We start from the raw sequence: 16635 nt of genomic DNA on the forward strand, positions 1-16635 counted from the left end.
TTCAAGTTCCAGGCCACCGCAATAAAGCAAATATTGCAATAAAGGAAGTCACACAAATTTGTTGGTTTCCCAGTGCATATAAAAGTTATCTTTACAGTCTATTAAGTGTGCAATAGCATTGTCTAAAAAACAATGTATACACCTTAATTAAAAAATACTTTATTGCCAAAAAGTTCAAATCATCATCTGAGACTTCAGTGAGATATAGTCTTTTTGCCGAGGGAAGGTCTTGTAAAAAACACAATATCTGAAAAGCTCAGTAAAACAAAGTGCGATAAAGCGAGATATGCCTGCATATGATTGAGATTTGCAAACTTGGAGGTTGTGAATCTTGGCAGGAAATGTCTGAGAGATAAATATCAAGACTAGTTTATTGTTGAATGAGACATACTAAATTTGGATGACATCTACATAATTCGTTATCGTTCCTCAACATTCTTTACCTCAACGTATGAGTTATCTATTCCTGCATGAAAAATTAACTTGACACTTAGTAGCTTAAAGCAGTAAATGTTTATCTCACAGTTTCAGTGGGTTGGAAATCTGGACGTGGCTTAGCTGGACTCTCCTGCTCTGGGTCTCTCACCAGGCTATCAAGACTTTGGTCAGGGCTGCAGTCTTCTTAAGGCCAACATTGGCTGCCTCTCGTCCAAGCTCGCCCAAGTGTTTTTTGACTGGATTTAGTCATTTACGGGCTGTTGGCTAGAGGCTACTCTGTGTTGACCAAGTGAGACAGCCAAAGAGGGCAAGCAATATGGAAATCATAGTCTTTTGTAATTACTATCAGATGTAGCATTTCATCACTGTAGCTATTTTCTGTTTATTAAAAGATAGTCACTGCTTTCATCCCACACACATGGGCAAGAGAGCACACAGGGGCATAAATACCAGGAGGTGGCCCTCGGTAACCTAAGTAGTAGCTGCTTACCACGCTCGCTGTAAGCCACGTGCTCAGGGACAGATGGTGGACAGCAACAACAAAAAGTCCTGCAGTCAGTGAAGACAGACTCACAGAATTGGGGAAGACCTCACAAATGGTGTGCATCCTACCTGTATAAATGATTAAATCGGATGTGTCCATAAAATATAATGTCGTGTGCCAAAGAGTACATGGATTTATCAAAACAAGAAAAAATGCTTAGGGTACGGTCTGACATCATGAACTATTTAATGCTTGAGAGATTCTTATTTTTAAACAGACCATTTTTTCTAACATTAAGACTTTTTACTGCATTTCAAAAAGTATGTGATTAAATTTTCTCTTCTCTAAAAAGTAAAAATTTTCCTGAGCAACTCACGTTTACTGGGAATTTATGTGCCAGGTCCCAATTAAGCATTATGCTTGTATTCACTATTTAATTTAATAGTAAAACATTATTATTCTATCTATTCTCAAATGGTTCAAATATGTAAGAGTGTGCCAGGAAATTTTGTCTATTCCAGCAGGCTTCGTCAAAAACGTACGTTTTTGTTTTTGCTCCAGCCCCCCCTCATACTGTAGATTTTTAGTCTACATCCGTGCTATATTGCTCTCGCCCTGCAATGCAGTCCTCATCTCCTCTCCTTCCATCTTCAAAATATCCCTTTAATTTCCCCAGTAACGCATGGGTGTGTTTGCCATTTCAGAGATCTGTGACGTTCAGCAATGTGGCCTAGACTTCTCTATGCTGGAGTGGGAATATCTTAACCCTGTTCAGAAGAAATTGTACCAGGATGTGACGATGGAGAACTGTGGCAACTTGGTCTCACTGGGTATGCTTGTCAGCTTCAAATGACGTAGTTTAATTTAGAATCTGCTTTTCAAGATATATATTTTTTTCCACTGTGATTTTCAGGTCTGCTTTTCAAGAAACTAGTTAAATTTGTTTGTTCCTTTTTTCCAAAGAAATGGTTTGAGCTTTGTCACGCTTGAAATGGCAGCTCCATCAAACACCTTCCTCTTCCCTGTCTTTCGGTCACACTCATACCTCCTCCAATCTTACTCATAGTTCCCTCTCTTATTTTGTGCATAGGGTCTAGTTCAGATTTCTTTGGTGTTTATTATAACCATTGTCAGAGGATCCAGGTTTCCTATTTACTTATGCTTAGAATTTCTATAGATATTTCATCTTAGTATCTGATCCACTTGCAGGGAGACTAGCCTGACACAGGGGCCTGAATTGCTCTAAAAGAGCCTCTACAGTTTACGTAGTGGTGGATTTGATAAAGGGAATTAATTGAAAACTGAGGCATATGCATTGTATTTTGTAAGAATTTTTTTTCTGTTTTGTGGTTGAAAGTTGTAATCTATGAACATTACATTTAAAATGAAATGAGTATCCTATAGATATCTCTTCTTGTGTACTCTTCATAAAACGACAATATCGATAGTAATGTTAATAGTTAACATCGTGCTTAGTATATAATAGGCAGTGCTCGAAGCAATTTCCATCTCTATATCAACTTGTTTAATCCTCCTGACAGACTTCTGACTCCTGTTCTACAAGTGAGAATACTGAGGCACAGTGGGTTTAAGTGACTTTCCCGAGGTCAGACACACCTGGAAGCTGGCAAAGGCAGGAATTGAACCATGGCTCCAGAATCTCTATTTTTAGCCATGACATTATGCAGTCTCTCAAGACAGAGGATGTATGAGTGTATATGTTTAAAATATCCTTACCCTACCTGATTTCTTGTTCTTTAGTTCCCTTACCCCCTTTTCTTGGAAATCTTATTCAATATCATTTTGACCTTTAGTTTATTATTATTGTAATTTTAAGTAAACAATGTTTTGTTCTACATCATATGCCATTTCTTTCTTTGTAAGCAGGGCATTTCAATTCTAAGCTGGATGTGATTACATTATTGGAGCAAGGAAAGAGGCCTGCATGGTTGTGAGGGAAGAAACAAGAAGATGGCGTACAAGTAAGTATGAGCAAGTCAAGCTGTGGGAATATATTTGGGTAGGTAAAAGCCCACGTGGTTAGGGAGGAGACACGCTTGAAAAGTTGGCTGGAAAGCTCCATTCGCACTGGGGAAAATACTTGTGATCTAGAGAGGAGACAAATACACTGCATGAGTGACCCGGTGAATTTCATCTTCCCCTCATTAACCACACACTTTGTTACTCTTCTCACATTTCTGCCCCAGTTCAGGGGTGGGTGCTGTTCTTCTTCCTCACGCACCATTTTATCTGTATTTTGAACTCAAACACTTTCCAGATTCTCTTGTGCACTTAGATTTATATATGTGGTTTCATTGCTTAAAAATATATTCATTCCTATATCTGGCTAATAAAATGGAGTTTGTAGTATACTAGGTATGACATATAAATAAACATGTAAACAAATAAGAAGATATGTAACATCACATAGTGAAATAGAGTGTGAAGGAAACTAAGCAAGAACAGGGCAAGTTTAGGTAAGGCAATCTGGTATGAACCCTTTTCTGAGGAGGTGATATTTGAGCTGAGACATGGATGGCAAAGGGCCCAGGCCATTTGCGTATATGAGGGAGAGTGTTCCAAGAAGGGTAAACAACAAGTGCAAAGGCCTGGAAGGGAGCCTGAGCACTGTGTGTTCCAGAGCAGCAGGCAGCTCAGAGCAGGGTTACTGAGGGGTGACTAACAAACCATGAGGTCAGTGTGCTAGGAGGGACCAGATCATGTAAGGGGTTGTGATTCATTAAGAAGAATTACAATTTTTTTCTAAGATAATTTAGGAGCCATGGTCTGATTATATTTTTTTATCTTTAATTTTCAAAAGTTCAAACTTTTTGTTAATTGTGAGACTTATACAGAAGTCTAGGTAAAATAAATATAGATTGATTAGTTATTTGCTTTCTCTCATATACTTTTCATATATTTCTTAATTTTTGTTAAAAACAATTTTGTCCTAATATTAAATTATTTGGGTTGTTCTTGTATATTTCTAGGTTAATATTCTGAATTTTTTTTCTTTTATGTCTACTGTATTCCTGACCTTTGTCACTTCATTTCTGATTTTTTCTAATTTTGATTTATGTTGTTCTTTCATTTCTTGTAGCATTTTCTTAAGGTCAGAATACTTAATATTGTTAAGATGGCAATGCTACCCCAAATCTGATTGGCTTATGTGCAAAAATTCACATCCTGATCATGAAACTCATATGGATGTGCAAGGGATCCAGAATAGCCAAAAAATCTTGAAAAAGAAGAAAATAGGATTCACACTTTCCAATTTCAAAACTTACTACACACCAAAACTTATACGGTACATTGAATGTGCTGCTAAATGGGAAGTTTATACCTGTAAACACCTACATTAGAAAGAAAGATTTCAAGTCAACAACCTCACTTCATACCTCAAGGAATTAGAAAATGAAGAATGAACTACAGCCAAATATAGCAGAATAAAATAATAAAGAGTGGAGCAAAGATAAACAAAACAGAGAACAGAAAAGCAATAGAGAAAAATCAATGAAACTAAGGGTTGGTTTCTCAAAAATATCAACCAAAATGAGAAAAATTTACCTAGATTGACTAAGCAAAAAGAGAGAAGACTCAAATAACTAAAATCAGAAGTGAAAGAAGGGACTATAAACATTTTTATGCCAACAAATGGGGTAACCTAGGTGAAATCTTGAAAACACACAACCTGCCAATACTGAATTATGAAGAAATGGAAAATCTACTCAGTCTTATACTAGTAAATAGATTGAGTCAGTAATCAAAAACCTAACAAAGAATAGCCCTGGATCCAATGGCTTCACTGGTGAATTCTACTAAATATTTAAAGAATTAACACCACTTCCTCAAAAACTGTTCCAAAAAATTGAAGAGGAAGGGATATTCCCAAAATTGCTCTATGAGGCCAACATTACCCTGATACCAAAGTCAAAAACACTACAGGAATCTACAAATGAATGTTACTGATGAGTATTGAGGCAGAAATTCTCAACAAAATACTAGCATACCAAGTTCACCAGCACATAAAAAAGATTCTAAAGCATGACCAAATGGGATTTACTTCTAGAATGCAAGGATGGTGCAATATATAAAAATAAATCAAAGAAACACATCACATTAACAGAATGAAGAGAAAAACCAGATGATCATCTCAATTAATGCAGAAAAAGCATTTGACAAGATTCAATACCCTTTCATGACAAAAACACTCAAGAAACTAGGAATAGAAGGAAACTACCTCAACATAATGAAGGGCAAATATGCAAAGCCCACAGCTACTATCATACTCAATGGTAAAGACTGAATGCACGGTATTTGCTGCATCCCTTAAGTTTCTATATGTTCTGTTTTCATTTTCATTTGTCTTACAATATTTTCTAATTTCCCTTGTGATTTCTTCTTTAACCCACTGGTTATTGAAGTATGTGTTGTTTAATATCCACATATTTGTATATTTTCTAGTTTTCCTTCTGCTACTTATTTCTTTTTTTCTTTTTTTTAAAGATTGGCCCCTGAGCTAACATCTGTTGCCAATCTTTTTTTTTTTTTTCCTTCTTCTTCCCAAAGCTCCCCCAGTACATAGTTGTTTATTCTAGTTGTAGGTCCTTCTGGTTCTGCTACATGGGATGCCACCTTTGCATGGCTTGATGAGCGGTGCTAGGTCTACGGCCAGGATCCAAACTGGTGAAACCCTGAGCCACCAAAGCGGAGTGTGTGAACTTGACCACTCGGCCTCGGGGCCAACCCCATGCTACTGATTTCTAATTTCATTCCTTTGTGATCAGAAAAGATAATTTCTATTATTTCAGCCTTCTAAAATTTGTTAATATTTGTTTTGTGGTCTATCTTGGAGAATGTTCCATGTGCTCTTGAGAGGAATGTGTAGTCTCCTGTTCCTGGGTGGAGCGTTCTCTTAATGTCTGTTAGGTCCAGTTTGTCTATGTTGATCAAGTCCTCTACTTCTTTATTGATCTTCAGCCTGGTTGTTCTATCCATTATTAAAAGTAAAGTGCTGAAGTCTCCTACCATTGTTGTATCGCTGTCTATTTCTCCCTTTAATTCTGTCAACGTTTCCTTCATATGTTTTGGAGCTCAGATGTTTGGTGCATAAATATTTATAATTGTTTATCTTCCTGGTGATTTGACCATTTTATCATTATATAATGTCCTCTTGTCTCTTGTGGCAGTTTTTCACTTAAAGTCACCCCTGCTTTCTTTAGGATATCATTTTCATGGAATATCTTTTTCCATCCTTTTACTTTTACTTGTGTGTATACTTAGATCTAAAGTGAGTCTCTTGTAAGGAGCAAGCCATTGCGTTCTGGTTTTTTTTAATCCACTCGACCAGTCTGTGTCTCATGATTGGAGTGTTTAATCCATTTACATTTAAACTACTGATAGGAAAGGGTTCATTATTGCTGTTTGATTACTTATTTTCTGCTTTCTTCCTGTGGTTTTTTTGACCCTCATTTCCTCTCTTACTACCTTCTTTTGTGTTTCATTTTTTTGGAGTGACTTGCTTTGATTCCCTTCTCATTTCCTTTTAGCAGTATTCAGTAGATATTTTCTTTGTGGTTACCATTGTGATTGTATTATAAATATTAAAGTTACTACCATCTATTTTACACTGATAAAAAGTTCAATCACATACAAAAGCTCTACTCATTTATAACTCTGCTCTCGCCCTTTATATTATTGCTGTCATAAATTACATCTTTATTTATTGTGTATCCATCAAAATATATTTGTTTTCTTATGATTTTGTCCTTTAGATTCTATGCTAGAATTTAAAGTGCGTTTATACGCTAAAATTACGGTAAGACAAGGTTCTATATTTGTCCAAATATTTACCTTTATTGGAGATCGTTGTACTTTTCTACGGGTCTGTGTGGCTTTCTGATGTCCTTTTGTTTTAGCTCAAATGATTCCCCATAGCATTTCCTGTGGGCAGATCTAGTGGGAATGAATTCCTTCAGCTTTTGTTGATCTTGGAAGGTATCAATTTCTTCATTTTTGAGGGAGAGTTTTTCCAGATATAATATTCTTGGTTGGGGTTTTTTTCTTTCTTTCAGCACTTTGACTATATCTTCCCAGTCCCTTCTGGTCTGCAACGTTTCTGCTGAGGAATACACTGATAATCTTATGGTAGCCCACTTTTATTAGTTGAGTTGTTTTTCTCTTGCTGCTTTCAAGATTCTTTATTTGTCTTTGAGTTTCACAGTTTTGTTATGATGTGTCTTGATATACAGCTCTTGAATTGTCCTAGTCAGAGTTCGCTGAGGTTCTTGAATTTGTGTATCTATTTCTTTCCTCATATTTGGGATGTTTTCAGCCATTATTTCTTTAAATAAGTTCTCTGCTCTTTTCTTTCTTCTTCTGGGACTCCCATAATGTGTATATTGGTCCAGCTGACATTCTCCCATATGTCCCTTAGACACTCTTCATTCCATTCTTTTTTTTTTCCCTCTGACTTGATTATTTCAAATGACCTTTCTTCCAGTTTGCTGATTCTTTGTTCTGCCTGATCAAGTCTGCTATCGAACCCCTCTAGTGAATGTTTCAATTCAGTTATTGCATTTTTCAGGTCCAGAATTTCTGTTTGGTTCTGTCTTATAATTTCTCTTTGTGAATACTCTCATTTTCCTCATGCATTGTTTTCCTGATTTCATTTAGTTGTCTGTCTGTGATCTCTTTTAGCTCACTTAGCAGCTTTAAGACAGTCATTTTAAATTCTTTTTCAGAAATTTCATAGATCTATACTTTTTTAGAGTCAGTTTCTAGAGCTTTGTTGTCCTCCTTTGATTGGGCCATGTTTCCCTGTTTCTTTGTGTGCCTTGTGATCTTTTGTTGAGATACTAACTTTGAGAAACCAGCTACCTCTCTCAGTCTTTACAGGCTAGCTTTGTCCAGGGGAAGACCTTCACCAATCACCCCAGCCAGGGTTCTGTAACCATTCACACCTTTTCCGGGGATGTGTCTTTCTTTGGGTTGTGTGTGTGCTTTTATTCTAGTATATATGGCTGCTTACCTGTATTAATTGAATTTCTTCTCAAGAGTTTTCAGTTTCTGTTGTATTCCTCTACGCTAAATCTTTTGCTTCTCCTGGTGACTGCCTGTGGAACTATATAGTCTCTTCTCCTGTAACACACTGTGGTGCTTACCTCTGTTCTCAATGGCCTCCAAATTGGTATACACTCTATGCCACCATTCCATCGGCACCACAAGCCAGGAGAGACAGAAACCAGTCCCTCCGGCAGCACCATGACAAGCCAGAATGCTGGACAACGTTCCACTTTTCTTTCTGTCCTAAGGGCAGAGCCAGAAACTGGGAGCAGCTACTCTCCCCTCAAGCCTTGTCACACTGGGGGGCATGAGGGACCACAGTGAGAAAACTATGACCAATTCTTACCCTTCTTGCCTGTCTCTTCCCTTGTTTATGTGCTTACTTGGGTGTTTCTTGTAGCTCCTTACATAGTCTTTCAGGTTTTCCAAAGTTATTTCGTTACATATATTGCTGTTAATTCAGTATCTCTGGGGAAAAGAAGGACCTGCATCTTCCTAGTTTGCCATATTCCTAATGTCCTATTCACACTTTCTTTTAGTTCTTCTGTTTCCCATTTCCTATCTTGTATTTAAATTTTTTGTACTATTCATTTTAATTTATCTATCGGCATTTTAGCTGTTTCTCTGCATATTTATTTTAGTGTATGCCATAGGGATTGCAATATACAAGATACCTAAGCTTTCACAATCTACATAGTTAATATTATAGTATTTCCTATAAAATGAAGACACTTTGCATCTTCAGTACCCTTTATAAATAACTTTCCCTTCATAATTCTCATGTTCATCACATCTACATACATTGAAAACACCAGCAGGTTGTGTTATAAGCATTGCTTTCAACAATCATACATATCTGTAAGAACTTAAGTGGGGAATAGATGATCTTATATATTTACCCGGATATTTTTCTTTCATGATACGTTTCCTTCATTCCTGAAAATTCAGGATTGTCTTTTATACCATTTTCCATCAGCCTAAATGACTTCATTTAGTGTTTTGTTCTTTTCATCAAATATTTTTTGCCTTTGTCTCTTTCTCTTTTCCTTTTCAGATTCTAATTACATCTTTGGAAATATTACCACAGAGCCCTGAAGCTCTGTTATAAAAACTTTTAACCTGTATCATCTATGAATTTCAGCTTGAATAATTTCTATACATCTATCAAGTTTACTGACTCTTGCCTCTATTGTTTCCATTATGGTATAAGCTCATTCAGCAATTTGAGAAATTATATGTTTTAGTTGTACAATTTTTCTTTTCTTTTTTTATGTAGTTTCTTTTTCTTGTTATATTTCCTATCTTTTCAATAATTTCAAGTGTTTAGGTTTAAGGGTTTTAAAAATCTATTAGAGTGTAGCTAAAATAGCTGCTCTATGTCTTTGCCTGATAATTTCACCTTTGGGTTGTCTCCACTTTAGCATCTGAGGTTTGCCTTTTCCCTTGAGAGCATTTTTCTGTTCTTTTTATGATGAATAATTTTGAATTTAATTGTAGACATTGTGAGTGCTGTATTGTGTTGATTCTGGGTTTTTCTCATTTCTCTGGAGAATACTGATATGTTTACATGTTGATATTTTTATTTTAGGAAGTAATCAATGAAATACAATTTAGACTATACATTTGTCCTACTGTTTGTGGGCAGTGGTTTAATTCTCAGTTTGGTTTGCTGAGGCCTTGCTTCACTGGTTTGTGTCCTTCTCATGCGTGTGTAATTCAGGTTTAGACTAAGATTTGCACTGATGTGTGCCCAAAATTAGGGAATCTTCTCTGAATATTTCCCCTCTAGGGTTCCTCCTTTGCTTTCCACTTTGGTAGTGTTCCTTGCCATGACTCTTGTAGCAAGAAACATGTCGGGGCCTTTGCAGCCCATTTCTCCCCAGTATAACTGGGTCCCACCCCTGCAGCAAGGCTATGAGTGATAGAGAAAATAGCAAGAAACTCAGCCTGGGGTAGGTCACTTTTTAAGGTTTTCGCTCCCCTGCCCTGTCCTCCTCTTTTGTTTACTCTTATTTGCTGACCTGAGATGTTTGATTTTTTCTTGTGTCAAGCAGTTTTAGTTGATATCAGTCAGACAGAGAGGGAGATGGACTTTAAGAGGTTTACACCACGCTGATGGAACTAGAACTTCTTCAGTTAAGGATATATTTAATGATGAAAATGATCTTTTCATTTATTTTCTCTTGTATCCTTGTGGACTCATTGATTTTTTGTATACTGTTTGTATCTGTCACAATCGTTTTTATGGTACCATTTGTACAGTTTTGGCAGTCACGCCTCTGTAAGTGTGGTGATGTCATATCTTTTTACCATAACATTCCTAGGCTCACCTTTCTTGCCCCTTTCCAGAACGGTCTTTTAATCCAACTATCCTGTATCCATATAGTGGACATTGATATTTAGAAAGCATACTTTAGGAGTTAAAGAATGCTCGTTTCCATTGTCTTTTCTGACAACTTGCTTTATTTGTTCTGTGGCAATTGATCTCTTTAGGCTTTCTTTTCTAGGTGGTTTATTTGACGAATATTGTAGTCGTTTTCTGGAGAATTTTCCATTCCATATATACTTTCAAAATTACTAATGATGTAGTCAAAAATATGCATAATATCAATAAAATTCATTTTAATTTTGTGTTTACTCCTTACTCATTTCTTTCTTTTTTTAAATTGAGATTTATAATAGTTTACACAGTCTGTCTTCTTAGTTACCTATAAAAGAAGCAAATTTATATGCTTGAGAAAATGGCAAAATTTCTTTCTCCTTTTCTGATGTGTAAGATTTTACTATGATATTAGTGCTCCTCATCTGGTTATCACACTTTGAGATCTGTAGAGAATCCTGTATTTCACATCCAAAAATATTCTTTTCTGTCTTAAATAGGGAGAATTCTTTCTTTCTGTGAGAGATAGTAAACTTATCTATATAATAAAGTAGTGGGAAGAAGTTAAGGAGGAGTAAGAAAAAAAGTTCTAGGAGCAGGAGTGACTGAGGTTTTTATGGAGGTTTTGAGGAGAAGAGGTGTGTAATCAAGTGTCTGACTCCATTTTGATGTTTGACTACTCACTGCTTTCAAACTCTCCTACTTTCCCTCTGCCTTTTACCCTAAATCTGGTGAAACTGATAAGAAACCCACTGCTCCACCCTTTGGTGCCAAAAGGGAGTTGGAACAACTAAGCCTTTTCCTGCAGGCAGGAATCCTCACACCAGCCCCACCCACTCACCACAGCACAAACCCCAAGTCCATTCACCATTCGCTGCTCCCTCAAGTCATTTCAGACCAGCTTGGGAGCTCACAGTGGTCTCCCCAGAAAGCCTCATCCCTTGAGCAAGAGTCTTTTTATCCTCTCTTGTTGGGTGTGTAGTATAATGAATCTGGACATCTAAAGCAAATTTAGATAGAGAGGTTCATCCATTTCCGTGGAGTGACTACAAAAGGATGTTAATTCACCTATGATCTGCAGACATTCAGTTTCCTAGAGACTGAAGAGAAAAATGAACATTCTATTAAATTAATCCTTGCTGTTATGAATAGCCATCATAACAACAGTTTGAGACAATCAGATGAAAAGTTTGAACGTTAGTGATTGGGAAATTCCTTAAACTGCTACTAAATGCAAGGTCCATGAACTGAACATTTATTTTAAATAAATTCATAATTTTAATATGAAACCAAGGTGACAAATATTAAAGCAAGTATAGCAAATAATCAAAGCACATATATGAGTCAATCAATTTTTTCCCCAAAGAAACATTAAAATGCCTCTGTATTCTAGATTCTTTCATTGACTAATAGATGAAAAAGTGATCTACATTTCAAGGGAAATAATTTGGTCCCCAAACACTAAAGAGCAAATAAGTGCCTATTTTTGTATATATAATTACATTGCATTTCAATGCTTGTTAAAAATACTGTGGCACCAAAAAAAAATTTCCCAAGGGACCACGCATCACCACACACACACACACACACACCCCAAAATAAAAGTTGTCCCATAATACCTAGGTAATTTTAGATGGTATTGACATCATAAAGAGTCCTTTCAGGTGCACTAGACTATTTAGGGGTTTGTAGTTGAACTGCATGACAATGCAGTGAATATCGAAAGACATCAGATAGTAGAAAAATATATACATAATCTATCTTGGTGGGAAAAACTTTGGACCTTTATAGCTATAACTTTTTTTCACTTAATTGTTTACCAGTTATTGACCATCTTCTTTGAACTGGATACTATTAGAGGTAGGTGATGAAATTGGATCTAAAATAGAAACATTAGTGCTTAGAAATAACAGCTTTAAGTCTAGGATGTGTTACAGGCATGTTAGCAGTTGGTTGAAATATAGTGTGGTAGGTGCTGTAATAAAACAATCAGTGGATGCAGAAACACCCCATGAGGAGCACTTCACCTGAGCTGAAAAGTCATGAGAGCTTCCAAGAGGAGGTGACTCAACAGAGGACAGAGAGTTTAGTAGAAGGAAAGTCAAGCAAAGGAAATGATGGTGGAAGAAAAGGGTTCTAGGCAGAGAATAAAGCATTTATAACATTCTGGCTCTTATTTGACTGTGTGTGGTGGTTTGGAACATCTGCTGTATCGAGACCATATGAGGAATCTCTCAAGAGATGAGCCTGATCTGAGACACAGAAACTAGATTTTCAACTTGTATCAACCATGTTAAAGAAGGTGGAATTTATCTTAAGGACAATGAGGAAACATTGAAGGAGTTCATCAGGAGAGTAAAAGAATGAAATTTGTGTCTGTAAAAGTTCATAGAAGCTGAACTGTAAGGAAAAGAGAGCAGTAGGGAAGATTGGATGAAAGAATAAAATCATGTCAGTTGCCAAAAACCAAAACAGAACAAAAAGGCATTGTGGTTGGATCAAGGAAACAGCATAAGTAAATAGATTTGAAAAGTGTGAAAGATATAAAACTGTTAGGAATTGGGGACAAACTGAATATTGTCATGAGGAACAGGAAAGCATAGTAAACGGTAATTGGTCTCTTATTTGAAAAACTGAATTGGTAATAGCACTATTCATTGAGATAGAAAATATATACTCCAGGTCTTGAATATTAGGTCCAATGTGCAGAGATGTCAAGTTCTTTTCTATATGTGATAATTTTGATGAACATCTAGACTATCCAAGTAACAGTTTCTGGGAGGCATTTAGATTCATAAAGCTAGGGCAGAGAAAAGAAATCTGGAATAGAAATATGTATTTGTGCCTAATCAGCATGTAGATGATGATCGAGAACATAGGATTGGATAAGATCGTTGAACAAGAAGGTATAAAGAGGAAAGTGTGGGGGCTTTGGAGAGAGCCTGGAGAACACACTATCTAAAGCAGGGATAATAGGAGCAGAGCCTCCAAGTTACAGAACAAAATGGACAAATAATAAACTCAGAGACTGCTTTCTTCTGGAAACTAAACGTCTGTTCAGTAGAGTTCAGTACTGCAGACCTGCCAAAGCAAAAGCAGCTTTTTTGGATTTTGGAATAGGGAAATTGACAGTAAGCTTGGTGAGGGGATTTCTTGGTTTAATGGGAAAGGAAGGTTGATTATACTTGCTTAACTTGTAAACATGATTGAGAAATTGGGTGTAGATGCCCTTTCTAAGATGGTTGGTTGGTGGTGAAAGGGAAAGAAAAGATAAAGAAGTAACCCAGATAAAGTCTCCAAGGAGATATCAATCAAAAGTTAAGGGAGAGTGCATTTCATATTTGATTGCATTTTACCTGTCAACCATCCATAAGGTGCATGTGAAGAAACATGAGACAATCTAGGGAGAAAGTTGGAAAATCAAGTTGACATTGCTCTGTTCAAGAAAGGAGGGGGGTGATTGCAATTCTGCTAGTCTCAAGCATTCAGAATCCAGCTTGGGTCTATAGAAATGTTCTGTGGAATTTAGTTCATCTAGACACTGCCCAAATGCTATCCACTTTGGACCATTTAGATCCTTGAAGATAGAGGCTAAAGAGATGTCTCTTAATCACTTAAAGCTGTTTTACCATCCGGAAAATTATTAGCCACTATGTATTTTGCCAAAAGACAGAGCCAGAAAACTCACAATCGTACTTTTCCTTAATGTCAACATTATATGCAAATTGAAAAACAATAGGAAACAGAAATAAGCAAAAGGAGAAAATTTTAAAATAATACCAAACAAGATGCCTAAAGATAGTGTTAATATTTTGATTTTGACTTTCATTTTATATTTTCCACACTTGACTTTGGTAATTTTTAATGTTCTGATGAAATTATAATTTCATGAGATAAACTTTCAACTTAAGAAATGATTTTGATGTATGTTGTCAAAGCCACTTACATTCTTAATGTTGTTTGTTTTCTTTATATTTAAAGAAAAGTACAACACAAACTTTGCTATTGCATTGATTATAAAATTTTAATGGAAACACTCTCTTCTTCTACAGCTCCCTAGTGAATTTTATATCTTGGAACTTCTGCCTGGACCAAATCCTTTCAGACTGAAAGTCTAAGTAAAATCCACACGTAACTAAGAGTGCTTATCATCTTCAACGGAATTTGACATAATATCCTGGTGAGCCAGGGCTATCTTTTCACATTTAACTGATTATTTCTTACAGAGTCAAGATTACTCAGAGAATGTGCTCTGGAAGAGTTTATTGTAGAATTGTTTTTCTATTTCATGGCACAGGCAGTCATTCTGCAGTCACTGAGTTCATGCTCTTGGGCCTCATAGATAACCCCGAGCTCCAAGTCATTCTCTTCTGTGTGTTTCTACTGACTTACCTAGTTACTGCTTTGGGTAATCTTGGTTTGACTGTGCTAAGACAAGTCAGTCCTCAACTTCAGACACCCCTGTATTTTTTCTCTGTCATCTGGTTTTTGTTGACTTTTTGGTACTTCTGCCATCATGCCAAACACCCTTGTGAATTCTTTATGTGAAATTATATTGTGTGTTATTTTATCCAGGTGCCACTCAACTGAGTTTCTTTATCACATTTTTAGTTTGGGAATTATTAATGTTGTCTGACATGGCCTGTGATCGGTATGTGGCCATCTGTAAGCCTTTACTCAATGTAGTTCTCATGCCCAGGAATCTGCTCAAATGGTCTCTAGCTTCCACATTTATGGATTCACCGTGGGACTCATACAAGCAGTGGCTACCTTCCACATGTCTGTCTGTGACTCTAATGTGTCACTAGTCCTACTGTGATGATGTTTCCTTGATTGCTCTGTCCTGATCTGATACCCAGGTCAAAGAGCTGAGGTTGTTAATCATTGCTGGGTCCAATGGGTTTGGTTCTCTTATCATTGGTCTCACATCCTATGTATTCATCATCTTTATCATCATGGGATCCACTCTGCTGTGGGAAGACAGAAAGCCTTTTCTATCTGTGCTTCTCACCTGTTTTCTATTACTATATATTATGGGACCCTCAGTTTTATGTACCTGAGGGCTTGTGTGCAGCCCAGATCAAAACACTCACTAGATAAAGACAAATGTGCCTCAGTATTCTACGTAGTGGTGATTTGCATGCTAAACCCATTGATCTACAGCTTGAGGAATAAAGAGCTAAAAAAGGCTTTGAAAAAATTATTGAAAAGGTGTACTCTAGTAAACAATAATGAATTGTGTCATTACTGAAGAAATAAAGAAATGCTGGATACAGATTTAGTTAGGAAATTCTATTTATTTATTTAAATCACTCACATGTCATTTTACTATTTTCTAGAAGAGGCATTTGCTCCTTTATAAAAATGAGCTAAGGGGAGACAGCCAACTGAGGGGGTTTTAATTGGAAGAAGTCCCCTGCCAGAAACAGTCCTGAGTGTTTACCTCTGCCTTTCAGGAGGGAAGTCTGAATTTTATCTTGGGGATGGGGTGAGCGTGGGGAACTGTGGTGAGGGTCTTCTGGCCTTGGTCAGGTGACAACACAAATCATAGTGCCACTCAGGTTCCACAGCTGTGGATGGCTTTTGGTGTGCCAGATGTTTGGAAAGATGGAGGGAACAGAGTACCCCAAAAATACATACTATTCCCATCCACACTCTGAACAAATAGACTGGAAGTATTCAGGTTGAGGTAACAAATTCGACCTGTTGTGTGGGTGTAGGTGTTTTTTTAGGTTCTCCCAACAGCGGCACAGAAGAGGATATGCTGTGGCACGCACCAGTTAATTTCCACTGTCCTGGCTGATGGACATTCTGACAGTGCCTGGTGCTGGCAGATCGGTTCCACATTGGCCCACAACCATCGCATGTTTTAAAGTTAATTTTTATTGAGTTTATGATAGTTTACAATCTTGTGGAATTTCAGTTGTTCGTTATTGTTTGTCACTCGTTTTGTAGGTGCACCCCTTCACCCTTTGTGCCCACTCCCCACCCCCTCTTTCCTGTGGTAGCCACTAATCTGTTCTCTTTGTCTACATGTTTAACTTCCTCATATGAGCAAAATCATAAAGAGATTGTCTTCCTCTGTATGGCTTCTTTCACTTAAGATAATTCCCTCAAGATACAACCATGTTATTGTGAGGGGGACAATTTTATTCTTTGCTATGGCTGAGTAGTATTCCATTGTATATATATATATATATATATATATATATATATATATATATATATACCATATCTTCTTTATCCAATCCTCAGTTGATGGGCACTT

General features: G+C 36.8%; 1 protein-coding gene and 1 pseudogene across 3 annotated transcripts in view; one reads left to right on the top strand and one right to left on the bottom strand.

Annotated features, from left to right (window-relative positions):
* Positions 1–16635, bottom strand: part of LOC103545303 (ral guanine nucleotide dissociation stimulator-like) — a 254438-nt gene that overhangs the window by 164302 nt on the left and 73501 nt on the right. The gene's annotated exons all lie outside the window — the stretch shown is intronic.
* Positions 1605–15618, top strand: LOC139079450 (olfactory receptor 5AL1-like; annotated as a pseudogene).

This window comes from Equus przewalskii, chromosome 25, assembly GCF_037783145.1.
Source record: "Equus przewalskii isolate Varuska chromosome 25, EquPr2, whole genome shotgun sequence".
NCBI lineage: Eukaryota > Metazoa > Chordata > Mammalia > Perissodactyla > Equidae > Equus > Equus przewalskii.